The sequence below is a fragment of the Equus caballus genome, chromosome 17, assembly GCF_041296265.1.
Source record: "Equus caballus isolate H_3958 breed thoroughbred chromosome 17, TB-T2T, whole genome shotgun sequence".
Lineage (NCBI taxonomy): Eukaryota > Metazoa > Chordata > Mammalia > Perissodactyla > Equidae > Equus > Equus caballus.
The window spans coordinates 72370986-72386282 of record NC_091700.1 but is presented as its reverse complement, the minus strand read 5'-3'; the positions used below and the strand labels follow the sequence as shown (position 1 = coordinate 72386282).

Sequence of the window (15297 nt, the reverse complement as noted above, 5' to 3'; positions counted from 1 at the left end):
AGGCACCACCAGGCAACAATTAGAGAAGATTTGCATTCTAATAAGCTGCATCTCAGTCTTAACAATATTTTTATTTAGCATTTTCATTTTTCCTTTGTTCATAAGCAACAAAGGTGAGCAAATCAAAAGCTGCTTGCCTTAGGGATTACCTGTGTTAAACTGGGCCAAGTCATAAGTTATTACAATGATCTTTGCTTTACCTTGAGTAAGGAAGGCTGTTCTTTGACCGTACCAAAGCTGGACTTTAGATGTTGTTATTTGTCTCCGTTTTTCTCTGCAAGCCTGATAATCACTTTCATCATAGAGGAGCAGAGCTGGCATTGAGTATATTGCCTATTATGACAGGTTCTTCTTGACCAATTCATGTATGACTATCGTGTAAGTAAACAAACAGTATATGTGTGCATGTGGGTGTGTGTATAAAATACTAGGAGAGAATGATGTCTTCTACATGTCAAGATTTTCTTACTGTGTTAAAGATCCTTTGCTCTCTTCTTCTGTGTTAGGAACCAGACCTCATTTGTTAAACAGTCTGATGTCAGTATGCTGCTTCACGATTAACAACATAGTACAACATTAACAACAAGGTCACCATCTAGTAAAGTTGGCTGATCTCAGTACTGAGGATAAAGGGCATTCAATATCCAAAGGGACAAAATGATGACAGTTATCAGATGGAGTGATTTACCAGATGCTGCCTTTCCAGAACTAGGAAGACATTGATACCCATTTCCTGGCCTTAAGATTCAAATAGGCAAAACCTAATGGCCTGACAGAGCCAAAGTAAGCCAAGAGAGTGAAATATGGGAGTTCCTTTTATATCTGACAGTTATATCCTAGAATAAATAAAATATTTATACTGTATCCCACTTCACTTGTCGATAATATGAAATGTCTATAAATTCTGCTTCTGAAGAATGATCGCTGAAAAATCTGGCATGATTTCCCTAATGAAAGTAAAGACATCAAGCTCAGATCTTCTTTTTTATCCAGTATGCTAGTCTGTTTGGGCTGCTATAACAAAATACCATAGATTGGGTGGCTTATAAACAACCAAAATTTATTTCTCACAGTTTTGGAGGCTGGAAGTCCAAAATCAGGGGGCTAGCATGGTTGGGTTCTAGTGAGGGCCCCCTTCCAGGTTTCAGATTCCTGACTTTTTATTATATTCTCACACGGCAAAAGGGGCCGTGAAGGGGTCTCTCTAGGGACTCTTTTATAAGGGCATTAATCCCATTCATGAGGGTTCCGCCTCTGGACTTTGTCACCTCCCAAAGACCTCTCCTCCTAATACAATCAACTTGAGCATTAGATTTTTTTTTTTTAAAGATTTTATTTTTTTCCTGTTTCTCCCCAAAGCCCCCTGGTGCATAGTTGTATTATATTCTTTGTTGTGGGTCCTTCTACTTGTGGCATGTGGGACGCTGCCTCAGCGTGGTTTGATGAGCAGTGCCATTTCCACACCCAGGATTCGAACCAACGAAACACTGGGCCACCTGCAGTGGAGCGCGCGAACTTAACCACTCGGCCACGGGGCCAGCCCCTTGAGCATTAGATTTTTGACATTTGAATTTGGGGGAGGGGGCACAAACATTCACACCATAGCATTCAGATACTGACTTTTAAAAACAAAAGTGTTAATGTTACGAGTATACACACATACACACAAAAATAGCACGTACAGTAGAAAATAAAATTTAATTTTTTTTTGTTTAAATGGGACAGATGATTTGGTTCATCATAGGCCCCTGAAATTTCCTTAAAACTCAATTGTCTGGGAAAGAGAGAAATGTATGTTTCCATGGAGCCATACCATAAAACTTTAGCATTTGTGAGGGACTTCCAGATCACCCATCCCAACACCTTCATTTTGGAGATATGGAAACTGAGGCTCGGAGAGGTAAATGCAGACTTTGAGTGATATCTGTGAAACTATCACTCCACTTGCAGCTTGGTTCAAATATGATAACTCTTAAAATAATCCAAAATACTCCACTGACTGTTCCTACCACATCTAACAAGAAACAGCCCTCCAAAACAGTACTAATGAAACTAAAAAATATAGAACTTCAGCACATCATGAACTCTACATGTCAAAATTTCTTTTAGAAGAAACAGTCAAATGCATTACCACCAAAAAGGATAAATTCTAAGATAGTTACTAATCCTCTCAAGGTGTGCTGCTTTGTGACAAATAGAACACCCACTTTTTAAAATACAATAATTGGCCCGGGGGCCCAGCGGTTAAGTTTGCATGTTCCGCTTTGGCAGTCCAGAGTTTGCCAGTTCGGATCCCGGTTACACACCTATGCACCACTTGTCAAGCCAAGCTGAGGCAGGCGTCCCACATGTAAAGTGGAGGAAGGTGGGCATGGATGTTAGCTCAGGGCCAATCTTCCTCATCAAAAAAGAGGAGGATTGGCAGCAGATGTTAGCTCAGGGCTAATCTTTCTCAAAAAAAATAAATAAAGTAAAATACAATAAATAGGCCCTCCAAAAATATAATCTTTGAAAATATAATAGGTACATAACATTAGTTGTGTGAATGCAAGCTTAAAAACCAAACAATCCCAGCCCAATTCATACAAATCCACTCACGGAAGGTGGGATATAAGATGACCTAAATATGTGCAGTGAATGGGGTGCTAACTCTGTTAGCCCAGCCCCCACTCCTTGACCATGGGACGTTACGATGACTCCTGAAACAACACAGTTGCACATACAATACAGTAGTCCCTAGCTACATGTGGCCATTTAAATTTAAATTAATAATATTAAAAATTTGGTTCCTCAGCGATACTAGCCACTAATGTTTAGTCTCTACAGGGTTGGACAGTGCACATAAAGAACATTTGCTCATCACAGAAAGTTCCATAGGACATCATTGCTCAAGCCAAGATTCTTTTACTATTCACCTTAAATTACCCTTTGTGTTTTACTCCTGAATTATCTTTTGTAATTTTCTAATAGCTTTGGTGCCAACTATGCCATATCTCAGCAATGTCGTTCTGAACAAGTCACTTAACCTGCTGAGCTGGTTTGCTCATCTTTAACATCAGAATGCTAATTCCTTCCCTGTCTGTCTCATAGGTTGTTGTGAAGCTCAAATGAAAATGTAACCATACAAATATAAAGTGTTATTATTCCTGGAGGCCCTTTTCCTTTTTTCATTTTCTAGTGACTGCCAGAAAAAAAGTGATGTTTAACACCTTTTATACTTAAAATGTGGAAAAATATAATTTAGGAAAGATCAAGACTACTTAAAAGAACACAGAAGCTGGTTAGGCCTCTCAAGTTGGCCACATCGTATTTTTTCTAGGCTAAGTGACTGGGCTTCTACTCTACATAATGAGTCTTCGTAAAATAAGTTATAGACTCCAATGTGTGTAACCATAGAAACTATGTCAGTTGTTGTTTATCCAGCAGTAAAACTATTCCATAGTATATTTGTCAATCCTTATAATTATAGTAATAATAGCTAACTTTTATTGAGTGCTGTCAGCCATTTTGCTAAGTGCTTCATATGTATTATCTCACTATATTTCACAACAAACATATGGAGTAAGTACTATTGTTATTACCATTTTATATAGCAGAAGTTGGAGTCTTAAGAAATTTACGAAAGGTCACAAAGCAAGTGAGAGAAAGGGGATTTGCCGGATTTTGTTTTTTACTTTAACAACTTTTTATTTAAACATACATACGTACAGGAAAGTATGAAATTCATAAGTATACGGCTCAAAGATTTTTCATAAACTGAACAAACCCATGCAACCAGCACCCACATTAAGAAATAGAGTATGTCCAGAACCTCAGAAAACCCCTTGTCCCACTTCCTGTCTCTCCTCCCATACAAAGAATAACCATAATCCTGACTTGTAACACCATAAATTAGTTTTGGCTAATTTATAGGTTTGACTTTATATACATAGAATCATATTATGTGTACTCTTTTGAGTCTGATTCTTTTGCTCAACTTTACATTTTAAGATTTATTCATATTGTTGAGCATAGTTGTAGTTAGTTCATTTTTGTTACTGTACAGTATTCCATTGCCTGAAATACCATACTTTGCCTGTTTGACTGAATAAATACAGCTGGTAGACATTTAGGTTGTTTCTAGTTTGGCGCTTACAGCGGTTTCCTAGGGCTGCTGTAACAAAGTATCACAAACTGAGTGGCTTAAGCAACAAAAATTTCTTATCTCACAGTTTTGGAGCTTAGAAGTCTGAGACCAAGTAACAGCAGGATGGGTTCCTTTGGAGGGATGTGAGGAAGAATCTGGTCCATGCTTCTCCCCTAGCTTCTGGTGATTTGCTGGCAATCTTTGCTGTCCCTTGGCTTGGAGAAGCGTTACCCTTCATCTTCACATGGCATTCTTCCTGTGTGTGTGTCTGTGTCCAAATTTCCCCTTTCTAAAAGATCGCCAATCATATTAGATTAGGGCCTCACCCCAATTCAGTGTGATCTCATCTTAACTAATAACTCTGCAACAGCCCTATTTCCAAATAAGGTCACAGTCCGAGATACTGGGGGTGAGGACTTCAACATATTTATTTGGGAGAGGGGACACAATTCAACCCATAACAGGACTATTATGAACAATACTGCTAAGAATATTCTTTGCATGTTTTGGTGAATATATGTATTCATTTCTGATGAGTATATTCTTGCAAGTGGATATGTTGGATTATAGAGTATGTATATGTGCAACTTTCATAGACACTGACAAACAGTTTTCCAAAGTGGGCATACCAATTTTCCCTCCTCTCATTGATCTATGAGAATTCCAGTTAAACCAAGCCTCACAAACATTTAGGATCATCTGTCTTTTATTTCAGCCATTATGATGGGAATATTGTTGTGTCTCATGGTGATTTCAATTTGGATTTCTCTGATGATTAATAAAGTTGAACTCCTTTCCATATCCATATTGACCATCTGGAGATCATCTTTGCTGATCTGTTTGTTTGCCTGTTTTTCTATTGAATTGCCTGCATTTGTCCTGGATTTACAACAACTCATTATTTTTCCAGAACTAATGGGTCTTTTATCACATATACGTATGTATATCTTTTTTCACTCTTCTTGGCATTAGGAACCAGGCTTCAGGCAAGTGAACCGATGTAAGAGATTTGCTTCACTTTCTGCCTCCTTTTTTTTTTTTTTTTTTTTTTTGAAGATTAGCCCTGAGATAACATCTGCCTCCAATCCTCTTCTTTTTTGCTGAGGAAGCCTGGCCCTGAGCTAACATCCGTGCCCATCTTCCTCTACTCTATATGTGAGATGCCTGCCACAGCATGGCTTGACAAGCAGTCGGTAGGTCCGCACCCGGGATCCAAACCAGCGAACGCTGAGCTGCCGAAGGAGAACGTGTGAACTTAACTGCTGCACCACCAGGCTGGCCCCTCTGCCTCCTTTTCTTATGCATGTTTTTAAAATGCCAAAGGTAGGGGGGTATATCACACTCTAAAATAGGGACAGTAGGATACACTAAATTAGTGCAGAGCTATCCATAAGTATCTGGTCTATTTGAATTTTTTCTTTTTAATCTGATCTTTAGTTTTCAGAGAGTGAGAGTGTGCATGTTTGTCTATGTGAGTGTCAGACTGTCTATCGCTCCGTCTATTCCATTCAATGTTCCCTTCAAAAGGCTTTAGCTGTTTGGCTTTCTCACTTCTCTTTTTCACAGCTTTTTGTCTGGGCTTACTTTGCATGCCTTCAAGCACTGACTGCAGAGAAGGGTAGGACGTGTTCACTTTCAGTACCTAACATGAGACCTTCCATAAGGTAAGCCCTCATTATCGATTTGTTGACTGTACTTGACTGAAGCCTCCATTTCATTGCTATGCAATAGATGCATGGCATCCATTCACAGGATGCTGTCTTATTTTTTAAGAATTTTTAATATCAACAAGGAAATATTTCGACAGATAACAAGAATACCCAACTCTGTAAGTGAGGTTTAGTGAAATATTCCTCGATTTACTCTAAATGTAAAAAGAACTAGGTCTGATCACTTAAGTGGCATCTCACTACTGATCCCCTTCCCACTTTCACCTATTATTACAGACAGAGTCTCTTATGATCCTCAACCTTGTATTGGTTCTCTAATGGGCTAGAACTCTGCAAAGAGTTTTCATGAGTTACTTTTTATTATGGTAAAATATACGAAACATAAAATTTACCATTTTAACTATTTTTAGGTGTACAGTTCAGTGGCGTTGATACATTCACATTGTTGTGCAACCATCACCACCACTCATCTCCAGAACTTTTTTGTCATCCCAAACTGAAACTCCCTAGCTGTTAGGCTGAAACCCCCGGTCCCCCTCTCCCTCTGACTCCTGGCAACCACCATTCTAATTTCTGTCTCTATAAATTTGACTATTCTAAGAACCTCATATAAGTGGAATCACGCAATATTCGTCCTTTTTTGTCTGGCTTATTTCACTTAGCATAGTGTCCTCAGGTTCATCCATGTTGTAGTCAGAATTTTAAGGTTGAATAATATTTCATTGTATGTATATATCATATTTTGTTTATCCATTCCTCCATTAATGGATATTTGGGTTGTTTCCACCTGGGTTATTTTATTTAATCTTCACAATTACTACCCTTGGAGACCTGAATTTGAAAGCTGACTCTCTCACTTACATAGCAACTGACCCTGGCCAAGTTTAATTTTCTCTTTGCATATTAGGTTCCTCATTTTTAAAATGGGAATTACCCACTTCACGGGACTGAAGTGAGGATTTAATAAGATAACAAAATGCCTAGTGTGGTGCCTGCCATAGAGTCGGTATTCCATAAATGACAGCTAATAACATAATGATTCATGTACATGGTAAACAATCAATAGTCTGTTCCATACATCTCAGGAGAAGTCCATACTAATGTATGCAATGTTCCCCTGATTTATGAAAAAGTCATCTTAGGTCATATATGTATGGCATCCCCAAAAGGAATTTTTGGCTTCTAAAGTAGTCAAATCAATGAACGAAGACAAGAATCATTTGTGAAACATGTACTTTTTATTCCACCCACAATATATTTGCCAACCTCAGAGAGGTTAAAATGTTAGTTCAAAGAGTTTAGTTTTAAGGAGTAACAATGATTTGTCTCTTCAGGGAACGAAAAGTTTCATTTTTTTATCTTTAAGAAATATGGACTTAATAACTTAATAGAAACAAAACATCTTCAGACTCAACTAGGACTAATCTAATTCTCAGAGTAAGCCGCTGGGAAAATAAATAGCCAAACTTTTTGGAAGAATTTTTTATGAACTTTTATAACAATCTAGATTTAGGTTGCCTCTAATACCAAATATTAATATAAACCATAAAGAGGTTTTAAATATGCCCTATAATTTTAATACCTAAAGCTTTAAAATAAACATTTTTCTGCTTATAGAAGTTTTGAACATGCAAAAAGACAGACAAAAGATTTGTTTCCAATCTTTTTTCCTAAGCAAATTTTTTTTAGGGGGGAGGGGGTGTAAACATAGTGAATGATTCTCTATATTCAATTTTATATCCTTCTTCACTTAACCTTATAATACAATACACTACATAGGATTTTTGCAAAGTAATGAGAAACTCTTTATAAACACATTTTAAACAACTAATTAATAATTTTTTCTTAATCCTTTTCTAAGCAAATATTTCAAGAGAGGAAATATAGCCAAGTGATTAAGAATGTGGACTTAAATTTCTGGGTTCAAATCTCAGTCCTACCAGTTGCAAGCATAAACTTGAGTAAGTTTCTTCTTCTCTGTGTCTCAGTTTCTTCACTGAAAAATGGGAATAGTGATAGTATACCTACCTGATAGGGTTGGTATAAGGATTAAATGTACTAATCTTTAACGTATCAAATACATATAAATTCATTAAGTACATATAAAATGCCTTAATAGTGCCTCACATATGCTAAGCATTCTATAAATGTTGCCTATTATTTCTATTAGCTATTAAAAATCCTGAGGCCGGCCCCGTGGCCAAGTGGTTAATTTGCCATGCTCCACTGTGGTGGCCCAGGATTTCGCTGGTTCAAATCCTGGGCACAGACGTGGCACCGCTCATCAAGCCATGCTGAGGCGGCATTCCACATGCCACACAGCTAGAAGGACTCACAACTAAGAATATACAACTATGTACCGGGGGGCTTTGGTGAGGGAAAAAAAAAATCCTTGGTGTGGTATACTAGATACTGAAATCTTAAAACAAGATAGATATAATAATTGACTGACTATATTTAAAATCCATAACATTGTTTATAGATAACTTATTTATAACGCTTTCTCAGTTTAAATTTTAACATCTATGAAGTATTTCAAGTCAAGTAGTGTGACTTCTAATCCCCAATTTTTATTTTATGAATTAACTTTATGAATTTATTTTTCACTTGTCAAAAGGATATACATATTCAATAAAAAATATAATTTGTCAGATCTTCTAATGAAAAGTGCTTAATAATAGAAGTGAAAATCAATAAAATTTAAATTTCCATTCCCCAGTCCCACTGGCCACTTAGTCATACCAGCCAGCTTAATAGCCACATGTGGCCAGTGGCCACAATATTAGACAGAGCTGATACAGAACATTTCCATCACTCAGATGGTTCTATTAGACAGAGACATATTATGTCCTTAGGCAGAAAGTGGCAAGTTTGGATTATGCATCAATTCATGAGTAATGTGCTTTTGTCCTAATTTCATTCAACTAACTCTGCAATTTTTAGTAATTAAAATTTTTTTCTATATGATACAAGCTTAATATTATTTGAGAGCTGGATCAGTCATCTACGGTGAGGATCAAAAGCAAGAAAAGCAATATGTGAGTGTAATATACACGTTTTATTTCACATTTTTCTTTTCTGCATTAAGTGAAAAGCTACTCTCACCATACTTAACAAGTGCTATCTTTTTAAATACTTAATTTAATAGATTAAATACAGCTTAAAAATCTTTTCATAATGAAAAATTACAATTTGCTGAGCAGTGGAGAGACTAATATAATAAACCTTCCTGCATCTATCACCACCCTGTTTCAACAATTATCAATTGATGACCAATCTTTTTTCACCTATAACCTACCTGTTCTCTCCCCCGACCCTCCACTAAATTATTCTGAAGCAAATCTCAGACATTATTTTGTTTTGTGTGTAAACATTTTAGTGAGTATCGCTAAAAGATAAGAACTCTTTTTTTGTTTGTTGATTTTTATTTTTTTCGATTTTATTAAGATATAATTGACATCCAGCACTGTATAAGTTTAAAGTGTACAGCAAAATGACTTAACTTACATATCGTGTGAAATGATTGCCACAATAAGTAAGAATTCTTTTTTAAACATAACCACAATATGCATTATCACAGCTAAAAACAAACAAACAAAAACTTAACAGTGATTCTTAACGTTATCAAATATACAGTCATTAACCGCACCCCCCGCCCCCCAGAAAAAAAGTCCAGTTACTTTTTCTGATTTTAACATCAAATTTCAAGGTTGGGAAGCACATGTGGTATTGTCATCAATTCAAGGTCACTGATTTGGTGTCAGAAACACCATAGATCAATATTCAGGAAATGAGAGCAGTATGTTTTATCTATTATTTGCTAATGACAACAAAAAAAGCTTAATAAACAAATTCAAAAATAATCTGTAGAAACAAAAATACTTTAGGCTATCCATTTATTCAAAATAGGCTAAATAATCCTAATAATAAAAACAAGTTACTACCTCACATCCATTAGAATGGTTACCATAAAAAAAAAACAAAACAGAAACTTAGTGTTGGCGAGGATGTGGAGAAATTGGACTCCTTTTGCACTGTTGGTGGGAATGTAAAATGGTACAGCTGCTGTGGAAAGCAGTATCACAGTTCTTCAAAAAATAAAAATAGAATTACCATATGATCCAGCAATTCCACTTCTGGGTATATTCAAAAGAATTGAAAGCAGGGTCTCGAAGAGATATTTGTATACTGATGTTCATACAGCATTACCCAAAATAGCTAAAACGTGGAAGCAACCCCAGTGTCCATGGACAGATGAATAGATAAGCAAAATGCCGTATATACGTACAGTGAATACTATTCAGCCTTAAAAAGAAAGGAAATTCTGATGTGCTGCAACATGGATAAACATTGAGGACATTGTGCTAAGGGAAATAAGCCAGTCACAAAAAGACAAATACTGTAAGATTCCACTTATGTAAGGTACAGACTTAGAGTAGTCAAAATCATAGAGACAGAAAGTAGAACGGTGGTTACCAGGGACTGGGGGGAGGGTGAAATGGGGAGTTATTGTTAAACGGCGTAAAGTTTCAATTTTGAAAGATGAAATGAGTTCTGGAGATGGAGGGTGGTGATGATTGCACAACAATATGAATGGACTTAATACCACTGAATCATACACTTAAAAATGGTTAAGATGGTAAATTTTATGTTACGTATTTTACCACAATAAAAAACTTGGGAAAAAACAAGTTAACACACTACTCTATACTGCTTGCAACAGAAGACAAACTACATAAGGGTGAAACAAGATAGAGTAATAAATATTTTGCATATGTGTTTGCAAATCTAGCATACGCAAATACATGAGTGATCCCACTATTCTTGAAGAAGGACAATATTATTCATACAGGAACTCATTTTTTTTTTTTTGAGGAAGATTAGCCCTAAACTAACATCTGCTGCCAATCCTCCTCATTTTGCTGAGGAAGACTGGCCCTAAGCTAACATCCGTGCCCATCTTCCTTTACTTTATATGTGGGATGCCTGCCACAGCATGGCTTGACAAGCAGGGCTTAGGTCCACACCTGGGATCAGAACTCGTGGACCCTGGGCCACCAAAGCGGAACATGCAAACTTAACCACTGTGCAACCAGGCCAGCCCCCAGGAACTCATTTTTGCTTGGAGATTTTATAATTTCTACTTAATGTTGAGAAAATGATTAACAGTAAAAATATGAAGAAAACATAAAAAATTGATGATAAATATCTGCACTGGTAGAAGAAAATAAGTTGTTTCACTCAGCTAAAATATCCTACTCACAGGCTAGAAGTAAGAGATAGAGAATGGATTGTGAAACTTTTGACCTATTTAGCACAGAGATTCAGATACAGGGATGAATAGACAAGACATACTATCATCCAAATTGAGGTTACTAGTTGCATTTACTGGATGCATTAGGAAATTTGGTAGCCATTGTAGGATTTTATGGTGAAGAGAAAGATAAACGAAGGCAAGGCCAAAAAAATCAAGGAAATGGGGGGAAAACCCCCTACAAAACATAGCTGAATATAGACCCAGTTGCTTCTGATGAGGTATGTGTGTAAATCTGAGTTACATTTAATTTTTAAATTTTTTTTAATCTGCAGGCATTTACAAAATGGACTATATGAACTCTGAGATCCTGTTCACTTCTAAACTTGATATTCTAAGTTTCAGTTGCTTTTTGAAATTTTAATTTGTATTCTAACACTTCTTCCCTGGGAAATAACTTGTTGGTCTTTTAATATTTTTTAAATTCAATCATTCAGTAGTTCATCTAGGCATTCTTTCTTTTACAGAGTTACCTACAACAATATCTTATGACATTGTGGTATATAGTGGGGTCACAAAAATGAATCAGACACCTTGTCTGCCCTCAAGAAGCTCACTATCTCTATGGCAAGGGTATCCAGGTCTGCTGGTAATTTCTTTTTCTTAAAGGAGAAGGAGGAGTGAGGTTAGGAAGTGGGCTAAAGATGTTTCAGGTAGGAGGAATTTTGAAGGTACACAAGTAGAACCTGGGAAACGAGAATGCCTGGTGCCTGGAGACATTACAGGTAGTTGAGTATCCTGGGGGAGAAGGGTGGTGAGTGATTGGGCTGTGTGGGTAGGAGGGGCTACATAATTAGGCACTCTATTTTGCATGCTAAGGAATCTGGATTTTGTCCTGAAGGCAAGGGGAAGTCAATTAAAGACTCAAATGAGAAATGTGATAAGATAAAATATGAGTTTACAATTAATCTAAGGATCAGGTGGAAGTATATTCAGATTAGAGGCACAAAAGTCAACTGAAAGAGAGTTATGGTAATCCTGGCCGGAGTCACACTTACCTGGAGCAAAGCAGGGACAGTGGGCACTCAGAGGCAGGGCCAGACCCCAGAGATAATGAGGAGGTAGAACTTGCTGGACATGGTGAGAGTCCCACCCAGGATTTAGCAGGTATAGAGGAGGATCTTGAGACCATAGTTTAATAAAATTTCTCGGGTAATGTTGTTGATTAGTCAAGTGTGGGACCCACCAGAGCAGACTGCTTCTCAAAGAGCTTGAGTGTCAAAGAAAAGAGGAGAGAGAGAACGGCAGTTAGAGGGCCAAGGGGAGCCTTTGGTTAAAGATGAGAAGGCCTTGACTGCTCACATGCCAAAGCCTGAGAACCAGCAAGGAGGGAGAAGCCAGAGGAACTGAGATCATGGAATCCAGCTCATGGGGGAAAGACTTTCAACAGGAGGAGGATTTCAGTTCTGAGATGAGAACTAAAGAAGAAAGGATAGGAACATAGACGCAGACGCTTGGAGAAGGAGGGGTGGGGACGGGGTTGAGGGAATTCAACCTTAAGACTCCTCAGTGTAGCAGGTGGTGAGCATCCAGCACCTTTTCTGAAAAGACTAAGGTGCATGAAAAGAAAGGTAAGGATCATGGAGATGAGAGGGACCTCACAAGAGAAAGATAGAGTGCTACTGGCTCTCAGAGAGCCCTATTGAAGAAAGAAACTGTGTGTTTGTACTGGTACCGATGAACACATTCTGTGATTTACTTCCCGTAGGGTTGCCAGATTTAGCAAATAAAAATATTCCCAGCTAAATTTGAATTTCAGATAAGCAATGGATAATTTTTTAGTAAAGAGTGTTTCATGAGATATTTGAGATCTACTTAAGCTAAAAAATTATTCATTAGTTATTTGAAATTCAGATTGAACTGGGCATCCTGTATATTATCTGGCAATCATATATGCGAACTTGAAAAATCAGATGTGAGGATTATGACCTAATAGTTAAAGTTAAGTTGAAGTTTACTATGAAAATCCTCTTCATTTATTAATGTTTATTTCATTTGCAAGCATGACTCACTGTCAGCAGCAGACGGGGCCACAAACACATGCTCATCACATGGCAACAACTACAAGCAACACTGATTAGCTCATGATTGTCAAGCTGTTTCTTTCCTACCTGCTCTGTCTCATTTCCAGAAACATCCACCTTCACTTCTGACTCTGGGAATCAATGTTTTTTAACAGTGAATCATCTGTTAGGTTTTGTTATCCAGATCTGGAAAAATTTAATCATTTCTCTTACACTATCCTAAAGCAGCTACCCTGATATTAGCTAAAAGTAGGGTAACCAACTGTCCCAGTTTGCCGAGAACTGAAGGTTTTCCAGGACTTGGGATTTTCAGTTTCAACACTAGGAATGTCCCAGGCAAACCAGGATGGTTGGTCATCTGCCTTGACCATTATAGATTCCTTTAAGCCAGTGATGTCTCTATTTTGATGATTAAGCTTTCATTCTCACAGGAGAATTATAATTTTTGTCCTCAAGAAACCTCATCTTCATTACTATAATTATCTCTCTCTTTTATATAAAATGTAAGAATTTATAAAGAAAAATGTACATTTTTCATATTTTATGCCATATCAAGTTTTAGTTCTTAGAACATTCTCACTGGAAATGTATGTCAATTATAAGATCATATTTTTTCTAGGCTAATTATTAGTGGTGCCATTTTTAAATGATTGAGTCAAGGAAAGAGTTGATCCTTATACATAGGCTGACTTCATCCCTTGTGTACCAATTTGGAGATATCCTATGATCCATGAATAATATAGAATGACAAAATACATGTATATATCTGTATATATTTGTATACTAGATGCAAAATATATATGATTGGCAATATCTTACTTTCAGAACTCAAAAATCTTAGTTTTGTACCTTGAAGTGAATTACCCTCATATAAACTTCAAGGAAACTCTCATTCCACTGGCTAAAGCATATCTTTAGCACAGGGCAAAAACAAAGACAACATAATTTTGGAGTCATGCTTAGGTCAATTAAAACCCTTATTATGGTGGCAATGTTAGGGTCCTGATTTACAGTTGTGAAAGAGGCTAGCTGCCAAACCAATATTGATTCTCTTCTTCTTACTTAATAACAAAACCTTGATTTTATTCCAGGTAGCAATATGATGAGCTAAAAAACTCCTTTTCACAGCCTCCACTGCAGGTAGACATGGAATCAGAAAGCCTCCTTAAGAGAGGGACAGCCAGCTTGCATGAGTCCTTTTAACTTTCTCTCCTTTCTCTTGCTTCTTGCCTGGAAGTCAAACATGGTGGCTGGAGCTTTGGCTGCTATCTTGGACCATGAGGAAACCTTGAAGATAGAAGCCATGGCTACAAAAGACACAGTAGGAATATGGAAATAGGCTAGGTCTCTGATGACTATGGCACCACCCTATGAGATCTAGACCTTCCATCCCCAAACTTTTATCTGAGAGAAAAGCAAAGATCCTGTTATTTTTATTATTTGCTACTAGCTGCCAAATGTAAATCCCAACTGATTCAATGGTTAATTGTGAATATAAATAAAGGTGAGGTATTGCTTGAATTAGTAATAACAATAAAACTTATCGAATGCTTACTGTGTGCCAATTTCTGAAATAGTTTCTAAACATTGTCTCATTTAATCCTCATAAAGGCTCTATGAGGTAGGTATTGTACATTCTCCATTTTTCATATGAAGAAACTGAGCTCAAGAATGTTAAGTAACTTGCTCGAGGTGAGACACTAGAAAGTGGTGGTATTGGGACTCAAACCCAGACAGGTTGCCGTGAGAGCCCTGGCTCTCAACTTTTCAAACGTAAAAGTTGTTCAAGCCTAGTGCAACCTAAAGAAGATTTTATAGTTTTTAATACAAGTCATTCATTTGTGAAATTATGATTGAGTGTTTGAGTTTTGCTGTTTAATAGAAGCTGACTATGTAGAAATGAATAAGGCACATATCCCATCTTTATAGCTCCTGATTGGGGGGGAAAGAATCCACGAAATATTCCTATGAATCTGTTTAATAATCCTAAGGAAATTACTAAACAGGGAAGGCTTTCCTTCAGAGCCCTCACAATCCTCATCAATCCTTTCCACACCTCCAGTTATAGCCAGGACTGTTGCCTGATTATGTGACACAGGATTCTAGAAGGCTCTGTTCACATCCCTAGTCACTGCTGATTTGTGTATTTATTACTATGATTTT

General features: G+C 37.1%; 1 long non-coding RNA gene across 2 annotated transcripts; it reads left to right on the top strand.

Moving 5' to 3' along the window:
* The first annotated feature begins 239 nt into the window (after positions 1 to 239).
* On the top strand, positions 240 to 14688 carry LOC111768611 (uncharacterized). 2 transcript variants are annotated; one of them, XR_002801066.2, is made up of 3 exons: positions 240 to 378; positions 5693 to 5790; positions 14372 to 14688. It is a non-coding gene; the product is annotated as an uncharacterized lncRNA (long non-coding RNA). The 2 variants fall into 2 exon arrangements; XR_011428034.1 differs by lacking the exon at positions 240 to 378 and adding an exon at positions 5312 to 5449.
* Positions 14689 to 15297: the final 609 nt, after the last annotated feature.